Source organism: Coregonus clupeaformis, chromosome 15 (genome assembly GCF_020615455.1).
Source record: "Coregonus clupeaformis isolate EN_2021a chromosome 15, ASM2061545v1, whole genome shotgun sequence".
Classification (NCBI taxonomy): Eukaryota; Metazoa; Chordata; class Actinopteri; order Salmoniformes; family Salmonidae; genus Coregonus; species Coregonus clupeaformis.
Window position 1 is genome coordinate 60789309 of NC_059206.1, and position 15440 is coordinate 60804748.

General features: G+C 43.4%; 1 protein-coding gene across 1 annotated transcript in view; it reads left to right on the plus strand.

The window, feature by feature from the left end:
- Positions 1-8181: 8181 nt before the first annotated feature.
- The window catches only part of LOC121543599 (fatty acyl-CoA reductase 1-like), a 77943-nt gene continuing 70684 nt past the window's right edge, over positions 8182-15440 (plus strand). Inside the window, exon 1 of the mRNA XM_045225254.1 lies at positions 8182-8340. The gene's annotated coding sequence lies outside the window, so the exon portion shown is untranslated. The remainder of the gene's footprint in view (positions 8341-15440) is intronic.

Below are 15440 nucleotides of genomic sequence, written 5' to 3' on the forward strand. Positions count from 1 at the left end.
TTATAAATATGACTCAATGTATTATTATGGATAGTCCCAGACTATAAGTGAACGACCTATTTTTATGAAATGCAACACTATGGATATATTAACTTTTGCAGAAATCTTGTTTACTGTATGATATTCTGAAATGCTGTCAAATAAAATGTTGACACGGTGTAAAGTATTCAATTAAGATCGAGCTGTCACCGGTCTGAGCGTGTTGATGGCCTTATGGCAGGTGAACGGCTTGCCCTGGGGTATATTCATTAGTGTAAACCGTAGTAAAATGTTTTGCAACAAAAACCGAGGTTTTTTATAGGACAAGTTCAGGTTAGTTCCTCCCTGTTTTGACTTGTTTGCTTCTGTTTTGTTCCAAGTGAATACACCCCAACTTGCCCAGAGGTACTTACAGCAGGATCTCCTCCTACCTTATGACCACATGAGGGCAGTACTGTGTAAGGAAATAAGGCATATCACCTGATTTCAAAATGACTAGTGTACAATCTTGTTGTTTCCACTAGAGGGCATTGTAGACTAGTTTTTGGTATTCTGCATCGTTTCGTAACATTTGAATGTATATAAATGCATAGCGTTTTCTTTTATATAAATGCATAGGTTATTTAACCTATTTAACCTGTTCCAAATATTCCTCCTACGATTTTAACAGGCACCCGAATCTGGTCTAGTTTATTTGAGATATGAACAATCAGACTGGTTAGGCTAAGCAGCAAAAAACAGATGTCCACTTGGCCTTAAACTACTTTTGTCTGCCATTATTTTTGGCAAACGGGCATGAAAATAGATATTTTATCAAATCTATCTCTTACTTGACTTTACTTGAGAAAGTCTTGTAAATGTATTTTACTTGAGAAAGTAATAACATTTTTGATGAGGTATTTCTTGACCTTTCTATCAGCGCATTTTGACTAGAATTCTGTAATCTTCACTTTTTAATGAGGTCACAGCTACCAGCACCTGCGAATGCTACATTTATGTCAGAAACCCACCTCACCGGTGAGTCACCACCGATCTAAAGCAGCATTGTCGTTCCTTTCATAAAGCGAGGCTTACTGGCGGAGCTTTTTAAATGCAGAAAGGGTGGCGCGTCAGGCAGGCTGACGGGTCCATAAGATAATAGACACCCTAGAGCAGTGGTCACCAACGTTTTCTGAGTCAAGATCACTTTCTGAGTCAAAATGCAAGCCGAGATCTAGATACAAAAATAATAAACATGACTTAAAAAACATAAGCTTATGTATGCAACATGAACCAATTAAAAACAGTTATGTAGCAATGAGGTTTGTGCAGTTGGCTATAGACCCAATACATTATCCCTGCATATTGGCTACGCTTGAATTGCCCTGCCAATGTTGTTCTTCTCAGACCATTTTGAAACTATATTTAAGTAATTAATTTGCAATAAAATGCAAATTAATTACTTAAAAATCATACAATGTGATTTTCTGGATTTTTGTTTTAGATTCCATCTCTCACAGTTGAAGTGTACCTATGATAAAAAATTACAGACCTCTACATGCTTTGTAAGTAGGAAAACCTGCAAAATCGGCAGTGAATCAAATACTTGTTTTCCCCACTGTATATATATATATATATATGTATATATATATATATATATAAACATGGGGGATTGGAAGTGATGCAGACAATTACATTGATGGAAATTACAATCTATCTGCAATAATAAGCTGATCTACCCCCTAAATTTTTTTTTCTAAAATAACAACTTAAAAAATTATATATATATATATATATATATATATATATATATATATATATATTATTTGTTGTATTACTTGTGAGGCACAGCTGAGTGAGCATAACATTTTTTTTTTTTTTCTGGACTGATGGCCTGCATCTGATGGTCAGTCTGAGGGGAGGGAGGGGGCCGCGGTGAGTCGGGTGAGGGGAGGGAGGGGGCCGCGGTGAGTCGGGTGAGAGGAGGGAGGGGGCCGCGGTGAGTCGGGTGAGAGGAGGGAGGGGGGGCCGCGGTGAGTCGGGTGAGGGGAGGGAGGGGGCCGCGGTGAGTCGGGTGAGAGGAGGGAGGGGGCCGCGGTGAGTCGGGTGAGAGGAGGGAGGGGGCCGCGGTGAGTCGGGTGAGAGGAGGGAGGGGGCCGCGGTGAGTCGGGTGAGAGGAGGGAGGGGGCCGCGGTGAGTCGGGTGAGGGGAGGGAGGGGGCCGCGGTGAGTCGGGTGAGAGGCAGCCTCACCGCTGCTCCCTCCCTCCCCTCAGACTGACCATCAGATGTCCCTCCTCTCTCCCTTCCTCCGCTGAGAAAAGGGGACACAGTCTTCAAGCTGATGGCGAAACTTAAATCGCGCTGCATTACTTCTGCTTCATGCACCAATTCATGTTGTTACACCTATGACCAGAGAAAGTGAAATATTCGTCGATATTAAAATAGACACAAGGCGCAAATAATAACAACGCAATTAAGCTTATCGAAACGCCCATTTAATTGCTTATAAAACTGTTGAACAAAGTATTGACAGTGCTGAATAACAACTTAAACATGAACTAACTTATAAAAACAGCCGCTCTTTGCTGTATTCATTGAGTCTCTCTCTAGTCATGATTTTAAAAGTTTTGAAATCTCACATTATCAACTTTGCTGTGCGTTATAGGCTTATTTTTACAGTCTATGGCGCAAGGAAACTGCCCAGACACGGTTATCTGAGCTATTTGATTGGCCAGCGGTAGGCATATAGGTGTACTTGATTTGCTCTCTGAGTTCTACCTTCAGATACATGAAACGGTTCAATATGGGAACACTTTTCCCTCCCAGCGCTAGGGCTGCTTAATCAAGTGCACCTACCTTCAACAGCGCAAAACGAATACAAAAAATTGTAAGGCAAGGCTTTATCGTTTGTTTTTTTACAAGTCATTTATAATGATCGACTAGGAATGGCTTGGAGATCGACCAGTCGATCGCGATCGACCGTTTGGTGACCACTGCCCTAGAGAGAGAGACACCACATGAGACAGCCAGACAAACCCTCCTGGCCCATAAAAGTGTTCCAACTGTTCCACTGTGAGAACTACTGTGTAAGACAAACTATGCGTTCATATACTATATGTGCAAACTATGTCTCCCATAATGACTCGTGAACCAGTTATTCTACCTGGAGGCAGACTCTTAGCTATGATGGAGGAGCTGGAATTAAGAACATTGATTGAGATAACATGTCAAGACAAGACTTGTATTTCCACTAAGAACAGGTTTTCTTCTGTGATCATAACCCCCATCCATTAACCGTATTGGGTTCTGACATGCTTGAGAGTGTAGCATGGTGAATAGGAAGTGTCAATAAGACTCTTGGTTATTGGGAGGGTGCGGTCACAAGATGTTCTCATGGAGTATATTTTCCTTCATAGAATACATTCTGTTCTTTACACAGAACAGAATTGGTTGATACTCAGTAGTGTCCATAGGCTGGTTCTGCTGGATGAGCAAACAGTGCCAGATTCCATCCCAGTGCTCCACTCCCTAGTCTACTGAATGGTTGAGGAATATATGGGCCTTTCTCTGGTGTGAATTAATGGATGGCTTTACCTCTCTCTCAGGGAATGTTAGAATCACTCCCTCACACTCTACCAAGGATCATCAAACATTTACCGCAAATATTAAATGTGTCTTTAAGATGTTACTCTGAGAAATATTAACCTGTCATTGGATCGTCATTCTTGATACAAGGGATACCTGTCTCCCTCCTTGTTCTCCTGTCCAGAAAGGAACATCTATTCTCTCTCCATAGGCCATAGCTGCCTGTCTGTGTAATGGAATGTGTTATCTGAGGTGAGGCTTGCGTCAGAGCAGTGACACACTCCCATTCTTTCCTTATTCTTTACTCTATCACCTTGTTTGCTCTGCTGGCTCCTGGCTCCTCCAAGGAGCAGAGCTGGTTCACACACACTCACACATACACACACACTGGGGCTGTGTGTCTCATCCTCCTTACAGCCTCAGGGCTGGGGTCAATTAGAATTGAAAGAAGTCAATTCAGGAAGTGATTTTAATTTAAAAAATCCCAAAATGGAAAAACATTTGAAATAAATAAAACTATATATATAAAAGTATGTGGACACCCCTTGAAATTAGTGGATTTGGCTGTTGCTGACAGGTGTATAAAATCGAGCACATAGCCATACAATCTCTGTAGACAAACATTGGCAGTAGAATGACCTTACTGAACAGCTCAGTGATATTCAACGTGGCAACATCATAAGATGCCACCTTTCCAACAAGTCACCAGTCAACTGTAAGTGCTGTTACTGTGAAGTGGAAACATCTAGGAGCAACAACGGCTCAGCCGCAAGTGGTAGGCCACACAAACTCACAGAACGGGACCACCGAGTGCTGAAGCGCATAGTGCGTAAAAATTGTCTGTCTTCGGTTGCAACACTCACTACCGAGTTCCAAACTGCCTCTGGAAGCAACGTCAGCACAAGAACTGTTCGTCGGGAGCTTCATGAAATGGGTTTCCATGGCCGAGCAGCCGCATACAAGCCTAAGATCACCATGCGCAATGCCAAGCGTGGGCTGGAGTGGTGTAAAGCTCGCCACCATTGGACTCTGGAGCAGTGGAAACGCATTTTCTGGAGTGATGAATCACGGTTCACCATCTGGCAGTCCGACGGACAAATCTGGGTTTGGCGGATGCCAGGAGAACGCTACCTGCCCCAATGTGTAGTGCCAACTGTAAAGTTTGGTGGAGGAGGAATAATGGTCTGGGGCTGTTTTTCATGGTTCGAGCTAGGCCCCCTTACAATGACATTCTAGACGATTATGTGCTTCCAACTTTGTGGAAACAGTTTGGGCAAGGCCCTTTCCTGTTTCAGCATGATAATGCCCCCGTGCACAAAGCGAGGTCCATACAGAAATGGTTTGTCGAGATCGGTGTGGAAGAACTTGACTGGCCTACATAGAGCCCTGACCTCAACCCCATCGATCACCTTTGGGATGAATTGGAATGCCGACTGCGAGCCAGGCCTAATCGCCCAACATCAGTGCCCAACCTCACTAATGCTCTTGTGGCTGAATGGAAGCAAGTCCCCGTAGCAATGTTCCAACATCTAGTGAAAAGCCTTCCCAGAAAAGTGGAGGCTGTTATAGCAGCCCATGATTTTGGAATGAGATGTGCCACATACTTTTGGTCATGCAGTGTAGCTTCTACTCCTCAGTTTCATTGAAAATAGATGCCGTTTTTTCAAATGTTTAATTGTAATTTAAGTTTACTTCCTGAATTGACTGCCTTCAAGTATCAGTGTGTGATCATTGTCAAGTCATCTCTGGCTGTGTCACTACAGAGAGAGAGCTTCACTTATCTGTCTTTCTTATCTCTTCTCATCTTTTCACTCCATTGCTATTTTATGGATTAAATCTTGTCATCTGAAAAACAGAGAGAATGGCCTTAGGCAGCCTTTCCCTGTGAATATTTAAAGTGATATAGCCTACTGTACACACGTGATCACCAAACATAGGTACACTACACAGCTCTCAAATCATGTGATCATCACTTTCTTTTCCCTAGAGCAAATCACTTCCCTGCCCTGAATGGTGGTTCAAATCACTGCCCTACAATGAATGAAAGTCCCTCTTGGGATGGGTGGAGTCAGATGGATGGAGGCTTGCTCCTTGGCAACCTTAAAGGTGCTACACATAGGATTTGTTCGAATTTTTGCATTTGTTTAGAATGCAGCCGAGTGCTAGGTGAGTTGCAAGATATTTCACAGCGATTTAGATAGTACATTGATTTCCTACTCTATTCAGTGCTTGTTTTCTCACATAAACTGAAATTGAGTGAACAGTGTAGAATTTTAGCAACCAGGAAATGACAGAGCTATTTCCACTAGATAACACAGCCCCAGAGTCAGAACAGCTTTCCCATTTTGACAACCGATGCGCTTTGGCATGATAAATCAATAGGCGAATATCACAGCAAATCACAACACTGGTGGGTAAGTAATACTGTGAAACACTATCATTCCACTATTACTGCAGATACATTGCTTTCGGAAAGTATTCAGACCCCTTGATTTTTTCACATTTTGTTACGTTACAACCTTATTCTAAAATGGATTTTAAAATATATATATTCTCAGCAATCTACACACAATACCCCAAAATGACAAAGCGAAAATAGGTTTTTTGAAATTTTAGCAAATTTATCAAAAATAAAAAACGGAAATATCTTATTTACATAAGTATTCAGACCCTTTGCTATGAGACTCGAAATTGAGCTCAGGTGTATCCTGTTTCCATTGATCATCCTTGAGATGTTTCTACAACTTGATTGGAGTCCTCTTATGGTAAATTAAATTGATTGGACATGATTTGGAAAGGCACACAACTGTCTATAAAAGGTCCCACAGTTGACAGTGCATGTCACAGCAAAAACCAAGCCATGTGGTCTAAGGAATAGTCCGGAGAGCACCGAGACAGGATTGTGTGAGGCACAGATCTGTGGAAGGGTAACAAAAAATTTCTGCAGCATTGAAGGTCTGCAAGAACACAGTGCCCTCTATCATTCTTAAATGGAAGAAGTTTGGAACCACCAAGACTCTTCCTAGAGCTGGCCGCCAGGCCAAATTGAGCAATTGGGGGAGAAGGGCCTTGGTCAGGGAGGTAACCAAGAACCCGATGGTCACTCTGACAGAGCTCTAGAGTTCCTCTGTGGAGATGGTAGAACCTTCCAGAAGGACAACCATCTCTGCAGCACTCCACCAATCAGACCTTGATGGTAGAGTGGCCAGATGGAAGCCACTCCTCAGTAAAAGGCACATGACAGCCCGCTTGGAATTTGCCAAAAGGCACCTAAAGACTCTCAGACCATGAGAAACAAGATTCTCTGCTCTGATGAAACCAAGATTGAACTCTTTGTCCTGAATGCCAAACGTCACGTCTGGAGGAAACCTGGCACCATCCCTACGGTGAAGCATGGTGGTGGCAGCATCAGGCTGTGGGGATGTTTTTCAGCGGCAGGGACTGGGAGACTAGTCAGGATTGAGGGAAAGATGAACAGAGCAAAGTACAGAGAGATCCTTGATGAAAACCTGCTCCAGAGCGCTCAGGACCTCAGACTGGGGTGAAGGTTCACCTACCAACAGGACAACGACCCTAAGCACACAGCCAAGACAATGCAGGAGTGGCTGCGGGACAAGTCTCTGAATGTCCTTGAGTGGCCCAGCCAGAGCCCGGACTTGAACCAGTTCTAACATCTCTGGAGAGACCTTAAAATAGTTGTGCAGCAACGCTCCCCATCCAACCTGACAGAGCTTGAGAGGATCTGCAGAGAAGAATAGGAGAAACTCTCCAAAAACAGGTGTGCCAAGCTTGTAGCGTCATACCCAAGAAGACTCAAGGCTGTAGTCGCTGCCAAAGGTGTTTCAACAAAGTACTGAGTAAAGGGTCTGAATACTTATGTAAATGTGATCTTTTTCAGTTTTTATTTTATTTTAAATTAGCTAAAATCTCTAAAAACCTGTTTTTTCTTTGTCATTATGGGGTATTGTGTTTAGATTGATGAGGGGAAAAAACAATCGCATCAATTTTAGAATAAGGCTGTAAAGTAACAAAATGTGGAAAAAGTTAAGGGGTCTGAATACTTTCCAAAGGCACCGTACATTATGAAAGATTTATGAAATTACAAAAATATAAATAAATCCTATGTGTAGCACCTTTACATGCTAAATGACAACTTCTAATGTTCTATCATGGAGTCCATTCAGTAATTGGAGAACATGTCTTGACATGATGGAGATGTGTGAGCTTCCTTCTGAATGAACCATAAGGCATTCATGGGACCACTCAACTGGTTTTCAACACAATACAATGGTGAGTGTTTAGATATGGGGTGGTACTTGCAGAAGAATACCTATCACCTGTGGTTGGTTGCTTGTTACCTGTGTCCAATATCCATACAATTCAGTTTATAACCAAATGTGTTTGGTTATACAGTGACCTGTGTGTTGAAGCCTCCCTCTTGTTGCTGACCATCATCCAAAAACCTAAGGATGGCACCAGGAAAGGGGCTGTCTCAGGTGAACCAAAATAACAGAAAACAGCGATTTCTGTAGCTGAGAAAAGGTGCGTCTCTGTCTGTCTGGAACACGCCCTCCCGTCTCTCTCATCCCATATCATCAATAACCACGCTCCTCCTCTGTATTCCGTGGGGAGACTTGAGAGTGGCCGGCTGGCGCGGTCTAGGACAGTGAAAGTATTCCACAACGAGACGGTTCGAAGGAGGGGGCAGCAAGATCTCGATTCTCCATTTGAGAGGCGCATGTTTCTGGGTCGCAAACCTTCAGCCAAAACATACACACAAGGATATCCTATCCAAGGTAAGATTGATTTTACTCGTTTTGGAATTCTTCAAATCCCGTTTTGGTGTAATTGCATAAGAGGGTGCTGGAGTGAAGGGCTGAAGGCTGAAGCATCTCTCCATTCCCCAGTCAGATTTGTCTGGGATGGGAATGTAGAAAGCGTGCCCATTTGACGGCTTCGGTTTGTTTAAAAACATGCATACTTGTTTGCTATGACGAACCTTTCATTTAGCCTAGGCCTACTGTGATCGCTTTCATTCATTGCTTAACATGAGTAAGTGCGCGCGACCTACAGTGGCCTATTCTACCAGCGGCCAGTCAGTCCAGTCCAGTCGCAACAGCATATACCAAGCATGGCTTTCTGGGATGTGAGGGAGATCTCTTCTTGTAAATCCTCAAAATATTTATTTCGTGCGTAAATATTGTTCCTTATAGGCACACATAGGCTAGCCTACATTAGCTCAAAATAACTGAATAAATCAGCTAGATAAATGCTGCTGAATAAAAGGAGCCACTATAAAAGCCGGTAAAATGACTCAGATAGAACTGTCATATTGGTTTATTGTGCCGCGCTTTCTCATGTGGAATCAGCGCTGGCGCTCATTTATTGAGTAATCAGAGTGCTCGCTGTGCGCGCTGAAAGCACGCGTTCTCTATCTTGCGCAACACGGTTCCTAAATGATTGGGGGAGAGAGAGATGTGTTCTGATAGTATTGTTTTCTATGTTGTGTAACTGCCTACGACTTTATTCCGAATTAAAATACCTCCAAAATTAACAGGAGATAATGTTCGATATTGCATTATGACAATGTGTGTGTCCTTTGCTATCATTGCCCATTAGAATTAGCCAGTATCCACCACTGTATTATTACATTTGAGTCATTTAGCAGACGCTCTTATCCAGAGCGACTTACAGTTAGTGAGTGCATACATTTTTCATACTGCCTCCCCGTGGGAAACGAACCCACAACCCTGGCCTTGCAAGCGCCATGCTCTACCAACTGAGCTACAGGCGACATATTATGTGGGATTTCCAGTAGTCAGATTTGAATATGAGTTCATATAGTCCTTTACAACATATCTGAGGTGGCTGAACCCTGAGCTTAAGTCTATATTTTCACCCTGATGGGCTCCTAACTTTTGAATGTGTGAGAATCCCTGTTGACCTTATACAACACTGCAGAGGTGAGGAGAAGGAGAGTAAGTGCCAAATTGACCTCTGCAGGCACCAGATATGCCAGTGTGTTTTGAGCCAGGTGTTGGAAGAGGTATGTGGTGTGTGAAAATAGCTTGTCACATATGTCACTTGTCATCATTTTAAAAAATGAAAGAGAACGTAGGAAAGGTAATGTCTTTCGGTGGTTTCTAAACGTATATATCACAGATAGGTTGAATTATCGTCAGAGAGGCACTAGCCTAGCCTATCTCGCTCCCCCCTCTCTCTCTCTCTCATTCGCTCTCTCTCTCTCTCTCTCTCTTTCTCTCTCTCTCTCTGTCTCGCTCCCCCCCTCTCTCTCTCTCGTTCTCTCTCTCTCTCTGTCTCTCTCTGTCTCGCTCCCTCTCTCTCTCTCTCTCTCTCTCTCTCTCTCTCTCTCTCTCTCTCTCTGTCTCGCTCCCCCCCTCTCTCTCTCTCTCTCTCTCTCTCGTCTCTCTCTCTGTCTCTCTCTCTCTGCTCTCTCTCTCTCTCTCGTCTGCTCCCCCTCTCTCTCTCTCGCTCTCTCTCTCTCTCTCTCTCTCTCTCTCTCTCTCTCTCTCTCTCTCTCTCTCTCTCTCTCTCTCTCTCTCTCTCTCTCTCTCTCTCTCTCTCTCTCTCTCTCTCTCTCTCACTTTCACTCTCTCTCTCTCACTTTCACTCTCTCTTGCTCTCACTTTCTCTCTCTCTCTTTCACTCTCTCTCGCTCTCACTTTCTCTCTCTCTCTCACTTTCTCTCTCTCTCCTCTCTCTCTCTCTCTCTCTCTCTCTCTCTCTCTCTCACTCTCTCTCTCTCTCTCTCTCCTCTCACTCTCTCTCTCTCTCTACTCTCTCTCTCTCTCTCTCTCTCTCTCTCTCTCTCTCTCTCTCTCTCTCTCTCTCTCTCTCTCTCTCTCTCTCTCTCTCTCTCTCTCTCTCTCTCTCTTTCTTTCTTGCTCTCTCACTCCCCCCTCTCCTCTAAACAGCCGCTGTGCTTTCTCTCGGTGCCAAAGTGTGTTATATGCTCCTGGCGCTCTTTGACACCATACTCTTGCCCATTGCCCACAGAGAACAGGGTGGCATGCACAGCACATATGCATCATGTGGGAACTCAGTGGCTGTGGGCATCATCATTCGTTCCTGGTTGAGTCTTTCCTCTCCACTTCGATAAGTCCTGTCCTCCTTTCAACTCATGTTAATTTCCGGAAGTAAAAGTTTAGAGTGGGAGAGTTGTGCAACAGCCTTGAAAGCACTTCTAGAAGCATCTACTTGTAGAACCGCCACTGCTAGGGTATGAATCTGTCCGGAGACCTGCATGGGTTTTTGTCAAAGAGGCTTTGTGTTATGCAAACACATCAGGATGCTTGTGGGTGGATGGATGTTTGGGGGGGAGTTTTGTGTAATGAAGCTCATGTGACAGGGCGCCCTGTCGCTGTGGGGTGTGCTGCAGGTTCTCTGGACCTAAGGGAAAAAAGAAAAATACACCTGTTGAGAATCTCTGTAATCACTGTAATCAGAGATATTCCACTGCATGAACTCCTCAACTATGTAACCGTAAATAACCTCCTCAAACAGATACTTAAAGGAGCAGTCAGCAGTTGCTACATCAATTTTTGGAGTTATAAATGAATGATATGTTTTCCCAACTTGATATGTTTTCCCAGCCGTTTTCACACCTTAAAAAAATAAAAAATAAAAAATAAAAATGGGTCATTTACCTGCCACCGATCCCGGCGGCAGGTAGCTTAGTGGTTAAGAGCGTTGTGCCAGTAACCGAAAGATCGCTGGTTCTAATCCCCGAGCCGACTAGGTGAAAAATCTGTCAATGTGCCCTTGAGCAAGTCACTTAACCCTAATTGCTCCTGTAAGTCGCTCTGGATAAGAGCGTCTGCCTAAGGGAAAACGGCTGCCTAAGTATGATCCCCAATCAGAGACAACGATAGACAGCTGCCTCTGATTGGGAACCATACCCGGCCAACAAAGAAATAGACAAACTAGAATGCCCACCCAAATCACACCCTGACCTAACCAAATAGAGAATAAAAGGGATCTCTAAGGTCAGGGCGTGACACATATTGGTCACCATATGTCTGCTGCAGAGGGACAAGAGAGAGCCATGAGAAAATGAATATATATCGTAAAACATAATATCCCGATATGTAACTGTATTGATTTTTCCTCCATCACTATTTAATTGTCTGCACATGCTTGTGGATGGTTGCATTACTCAAGAGTGTAATATAGTTGTGTTGCATTATTCAATATTGTAATACGTTTTATTAGAAAAGTTGCTCTGATTATTAAATAGTTTTTGCTTAACTTCCTGGCTAGTGGCTACTTTGATATTTACGGTCAATTTGAGCTGTGGACCAAGAACGTAGCGTTGCCAGACACAACTAAAGGTAAGGCAAGGATGTAATGTGAATTGAAAAGTAGAAATCTCTTTCGCCACTCTGCTCCTCAGACTCTCCTTCATCTCTCGTAGTGGGAATAGGGCCATATTTGACAGAGTGTGTGTTTTGTGTTACTCACATCCTGCTGTGCCAACTCTCTCATTGACAGGATTAGCATCTCCACTGGTACAGAGCACACAAATCACACAGAACCAAATCAGTCAGTTAAATAGATTACATGGTCACACTAATTATGGGACTGTATGGAACTTTGGAACAGAATCAAAGTTACAGTAATGGTATCACAGATATGCCTCTAATAAGTTAACTAAATCAGTAATAAACATCCTACAAAGCAAGTAGCCAGCAATTATAACCACCCAAAGTTGAATGTTTCCTTTCCCATTGCTTCAGTCTAATGTGTTTGTATTGACTAGGGGTGAAGTGCATCATCAAGTCCCATTAACATGGCTCCTGTGCCTGACCTCTTCAACCCATCACAGAAAACACATTAGACTACACTTCTCCTTCCCTATGCATAGTCCTACATTATTCATTCCATTCATAGACAATCCAAACAGCATGCAGGTCCTTGCATCCTATGCATTCAGCATATGAGACTGTTAAAGCTTGAGGTCTACTTTTTCTTTATCACGTTTTTAGTGGGGTCAGCAGTTCAAATAATAACAAAGTGTCTCCCCACCACTGTATTGGTTTTGTGTAGTGGCTTTGTAGCCTGCAGTACTTTACGTTCGTGTGTATTTTGTTGTTTGGTCTGTGTTCATTTATTGAATTAAAATGTTCGCCTACCACGCTGCACCTTGGTCCGAGCCGTCAATCCACAAGCGTGACAATATGTTTGAAACATCTAGTCGCAAACAAATCACAGTATTGAATCGTAATACTTATAGAATCGTGAGAATCGAAAGAATTGCAATACATATCGTATCGGCATCTAAGCATCATTATAATATTGTATCCTGAGGTCCCTGGCAATTCCAGCCCTACAATTAAAGGGTTCGTTGTCTTGTCCGCACACATTAAATTAGCTGACAATACACAGCTAACTCCTGCTAGCTAGCTAACTAACAACATGCTTCATGATCAAGTAACGTTAGCATATCAATAATGAACATTTACCCCTCCCATACGAATATAAAAGTACAGTAACGTTATACAGTGTCATTCATATTATAATATGCAAAATAACAATATAGGAGGAAGGTGGAATCATATTACACCGGCTCCGACGCTCGTCGGATGTGGCAGGGCTTGCAGGCGATAATGGATTACAAAGGGAAACCCAGCCATGAGTTGCCCAGTGACGCAGAACTCCCAAATTAGCTAAATGCCTTTTATGCTCGCTTCGAGGAATATAACACTGTGCCTTGCATGAAAGCCTGTTTTTCCAGTTGACTGTGTGATCTCGCTCTCCATGGCCGATGTGAGCAAAACATTTAAACAGGTTAACAATCACAAGGCCGCCGTGCCAGACGGAATGCCAGGGCGCGTTCTCTAACAGACATTTTCAATCTCTCCTTGTCCCGGTCTGTAATCCCAACATGTTTGAAGCTGACCAACATTGTCCCTGTTCCCAAGATGACTACCGCCCTGTAGCACTCACATCTGTAATTATGAAGTGCTTTGAAAGGCTGGTCATGACACACATCAACACCATCATCCCATACACCCTAGACCCACTCCAATTTGCATACCACCCCAACAGATCCACAGATGACGCAATCTCAATTACACTTCACACTGCCCTCTCCCACCTGAACAAAAGGGGAAATAACTATATGAGAATGCTGCTCATAGACTACAGCTCAGTGTTCAACACCATAGTACCCTCCAAGCTCACCACCAAGCTAGGGACCCTGGGACTGAACTCCTCCCTCTGCAACTGGATCCTAGACTTCCTGACAGGCCAGCCGAATGAGACAAGGGTAGGCAACAACACCTCCGCCACGCTGACCCTCAACACGGGGGCTCCTCAGGGGTGTGTGCCTAGTTCCCTCCTGTACTCCCTGTTCACCCACGACTGTGTGGCCACGCACAACTCCAACACCATCAACAAGTTTGCTGACGACACAACGGTGGTAGGCCTGATCAGCCTACAGGGAGGAGGCCAGTGACTTAGCAGTGTGGTGCCAGAACGACAACCTCTCCCTCAACGTCAGTAAGACCATGAAGCTGATCGTGGACTATAGGAGAAAGAGGGGATACACCATTCCATCTGGTTTGGGCTTAGTGGGACTATCATTTGTTTTTCAACAGGACAATGACCCAACACACCTCCAGGCTGTGTAAGGGCTATTTTACCAAGAAGGAGAGTGATGGAGTGCTGCATCAGATGACCTGGCCTCCACAATCCCCTGAGCTCAACCCAATTGAGATGGTTTGGGATGAGTCGGACCACAGAGTGAAGGAAAAGCAGCCAACACGTGCTCAGCAAATGTGGGAACTCCTTCAAGACTGTTGGAAAAGCCTTCCAGGTGAAGCTGGTTGAGAGAATGCCAAGAGTGTGCAAAGCTGTCATCAAGGAGAAGGGTGGCTATTTGAAGGATCTCAAATATAAAATATATTTTGATTTGTTTAACACTTTTTTGGTTACTACATGATTCCATATGTGTTATTTCATAGTTTTGATAACTATAAAGAAAATAAAGAAAAACCCTGGAATGAGTAGGTGTGTCCAAACTTTTGACTGGTACTGTACATACACATTACACACACGCACGTTCATACACTTTTACACTCATAATTTGCTGCTGCTACTCTGTTCTTTAGCAAGCATTTCACAGTAAAGTCTACACCAGTAGTATTCAGCGCATGTGACAAATAACATTTTATTTTATTTGATATAGGCTACACAGCTAGGGAACGTTTGCTAGCTAAACAATATAATTTCTTAATTCTCACATAAACGTGTTGGCTGTAGCTGAATGCTGACGTTTAGCTGAACCATAGCTAGAAAGGAGTTCTTAGGCTTACACTAGCTACCATAGTAGACTTAGAACAAACCAGGCTTCATTTTGCGACTGAAAACGTTGATAATTCGGAGTTGCTTCTTGCCTGGACCTCGTTGGCTCAAGCAAAAAACAACAACAACTGAGATTTAACTACGGCGACAATTTCAGAATGTATTTTAGGTAAAAACTCAATAAAACAAGTCTAAAAAATAAGTAAAATGTCTGTACATTTCAGCTGTTTCAAAAACATTGCTATGCTATTGCTATGCTATTAAAATGTTTACTGTAAGAGTGTTGGCTTAGAGGGGGGCAACTTTCGGACGAGTGTCGAGACGTGACAAGTTCGCAAGTTTACATTGCAGTATATAAGTGTGAGAGTGTGATTTGAAGGAGTCAGGCGCAGGATGGTAAATCACCGAATACAGAGTTTATTCTGTAGTACACAGTTACGCTGGATAGCGTCAACAGCACAGGGCGTAATACAGGCGCACTGGAACACAATACAGGCACCCGGTGAGAAATAACCCCGGCAATACAAAGTATGGGTAGCTCAACCGAGCTACACTCATCTACACATAAAAC